The 3,345-nt window shown below is 46.1% G+C and overlaps 1 pseudogene; it reads left to right on the forward strand.

The window, feature by feature from the left end:
* Nucleotides 1–382: 382 nt before the first annotated feature.
* On the forward strand, nt 383–2,735 carry LOC125304193 (annotated as a pseudogene).
* Nucleotides 2,736–3,345: the final 610 nt, after the last annotated feature.

Consider the following 3,345-nt stretch of genomic DNA (forward strand, 5'->3'; position numbering starts at 1 on the left):
AAATTGGCAATATTACGCCTTAAATGAAGTATCAGTAAAACTACACTTTGTTTGTAGTCACACAAATCACTCGCACGCACCCACTAACTAGACCAGTGCTTCTCAAAGTGTGGTCCAGGGACCACTGGTGGTCCGCAAGCTATCCCAAGTGGTCCACAGGCAGACATGGTAAAATATAATATAGATGAGTTGTTTGCAATATTGAACCAACTTCACAAACAATCCAAACAGTTCTTCAAAAATGCCTATGTAAGCTACACCAGTTTCACTAGTTCGCCCGTCGGTATGATTGCTATACTGAGTGTATAAGTTAAGCGCGTGTTTGTCATGGTAGCTGGCCGTGGTCCTGGAATGCCTGAAGCGGAGCCGCAACGTGTGACGTATGGATAAGGAGGCCGGCTTAAATATCCTGGTGGTGGAAGACAGGTGAGTTAATTGCTGTCAATCATCCCTAAGGGCTCCTCCTGAACTTTGTTTAGATCCTCTGACACAATAAGCAAGGTGGTTCAGTGAGTATGCCTATTGTGTAATATATACTGTTGAAGTAGGTCTACTGTTTTTTTTTTTTTGTTGTTTCTATGTGGTCCGTGATTTTTTTTTATTGGTCAAGTGGTCCTTGGTCTGAAAAAGTTTGAGAGACACTGAACTAGAGTTTCCGCTAGAAAAAAGTGGTGCCGGTCAAAGTGACCGGTAGAGTTTTTGTTTTCCGGACATTTTAAAATGTACGAGAGTCTGGTAAGACCAGGCTAGGTTAACCCAGTCCTTTTTGGTTGCCTAATTGGCAGAAACATTAGGGCCTTACTGTGTGCAGTGTATTATATGTAATGGTGTTTACTGTGTGTGTGATAACATTTGCACCCTAAATTGTAGTGTTTATTCACTGTGCGTGTGTATGAATTTTGTAGTGGTTTTTATTGTTGCCATCACTTTCTGCCCTACTTGACTCTTTTTAGCCATCTGCTCATGAACAAACCTGGCAACCTATTTCCTGTTTTACTACTGTGCCTCCTCCCCTGCCACTGTGACTTTTGGCAGCCTTACATTGTACGATTTTGGTCTGTTTTCAGAGTCGACGACTAAATTTCCAAAGTCGGACTGAAATCATGGGAGTTGTACTGGAATCGCAGCGCGCTCCCGCCAACTAGATCGTTAAGTGTAAGGTGCCAATCTTAGTGGTTTTAAGTCAGTCGGAGTCAGTCCTTTTCTAGTTTTGCCGTTTCGACAATATTGATATTATTGCAAGTCTTTCTAGTCGTGGCTCATGCAAATAGTGACGTGAACTATAAAAACCAATAGTGACCTCTCTCCAACACCAAAGAGGAAGGGGCAAAGTAGGCGACAGCTGTAGCCTATATGATTATTTGTTATTCTTATACATATTTAGTCGGCTCTTCCACGTGACAGAACAACTCTATATCGATTAGGAATGTCACGCATGAAACAATGCTGCAGAAACACGAAAATACAACTTTGAGTTTATCATTTCAGTTCCTGTTTATCTATTGCACGATGGGTAATAATTTAAAGGAATCTAGTTGCAGTCTTGTGAATAGTGACCCTGCAAGATCCCTAGTCATTGCAAAATCATAGTGTGACTTAAAACTCTACTACTTGTTTTTAGATGTGAGAGGGTCTGAGACTGTAGTCTTTAAAAAATCTTTTCCAAATCTTTCCAAAGTCTGTTGGTGTAAGGAGGGCTTTAACCGTTTCATTAGAACTCATTTTTATGCTCCACCTCTCTGCCCATATTTGGACAATACTTCCTGTAATTGACTGAGTAGATGAGAACAGATTATTGCCTCTGCCTTCCTGCTCATGTTTGCAATAAGCAACTAATGGAGAGAGCACCACTCCCTGCTAGCATTGTGGTCAACACACTCTACTACTCTGCAAAGGGCAGTAATTGTTTTACTGCTTTGGCGTGAGTGTCATTGTTGCCACTGGTGCTCCCCTGCAAAGTGTTGTTTGCTCTTGTGTTCACCCAGCCTCTGGTTCCTCTATCTTGTGGTCCCTGAGCCCAACGCTGCTGCGAAGACTGCCTTGGCAACACCGGACTCTCCCTCAATGCTCGCTGTCTGCTGCCTAGAGTGCCGTAACTACCTCCTGTTGGTCTGACGACTGCCGTGACCCTCTGGACGTGCCCGCTTGACCCTCTGGCCAAAAGATTTCAGAGACTTGAATCTAGTGAACTATTTTAATTTCCCCTAAGTACTGGTGTTTTCTATTTAGAGCCCCCGGCGCTGACAGCTAACGGAGACACAGGTTGAGCGGGAGCTCATCAGGCCCGGGGGCAGCAGCTCTTCAGCATGGATGTTGATGAGGAGGAAAACATAAGTTCCTGCAGCACTGACATAAATGACAACGCAACCTGGACAACATCTCCTCCACGGAGGGGGCCACCGTGGCCGAGCAGCTCCCTAACGGTGGTGCAGGCAGGGGCAGCCGCAAGCAGCCCCTGGAGGAGGGCAATAATAGCCACGCACACTCCAAGTTCAGGCCCAAGAAGCGCAAGAAAATGACAGGGCCCGTGCTACCCAAGAACGTGCTGATGCTAAACGAGATCAAGCCAGGCCCAGCAGTACAAGCTGCTGTCGCAGACAGGCCCCGTGCACACGCCCGTCTTCGTCATGACCGTGGAGATCAACGGCCAGCAGTTCGAGAGCCCGGGCCCCACCAAGAAGGCAGTCAAGCTGAACGCGGCTGAGAAGGCGCTGCGCTCATTTGTGCAGATTTGAACATGAGATTTTTACTGGGGCACGTAATACAGGGTGGTAAATTGTGCATGGGACTGAAACCATGCTTGCACCACATGAGCATGATGGAACCTGACATTGTCCCACACAATGACATAGGTCACACCTTCAGCTCTACAAACCTGATCAAGCTCATCAAGAAAGGTGACAAGGAGAGATGGTCCAATATGAGGTCTGCGTCCCACCACACCATCTTCTGATATAGCCGCACACATGGTAATGTTGGCCCCATGGAGGTATTATATATAACTGGAGAGAGTGACTCTCCAAGTCCTGCCCTCCATACAAATGAATGGCAGAGGCTAGGCTAGTAAATCCGGCCAATTCATAGTCAACGCCATATTGAACACTAGGGTTTGGATCCAGCACCAGTCGGCTCTGACCATGCGCCAAGTTCCAAAGCTGGAAATGACGCATGGACCAACGTCAATTTTTATTGGATATTCTGTAAAAAGAGAGTCGTCCTCCAGTTAAGAGGGTGGCGATAATGCACATGCATTGCTTGCCACGTAACAAGAAGAAGAAGAAGAAAAAGTTGCTCAGGAACGCGCGTGGAGTCACCCTGAAGCACAACTTAACTTCATTGGTTAAC

Source organism: Alosa alosa, chromosome 12 (genome assembly GCF_017589495.1).
Source record: "Alosa alosa isolate M-15738 ecotype Scorff River chromosome 12, AALO_Geno_1.1, whole genome shotgun sequence".
NCBI classification, from domain to species: domain Eukaryota; kingdom Metazoa; phylum Chordata; class Actinopteri; order Clupeiformes; family Clupeidae; genus Alosa; species Alosa alosa.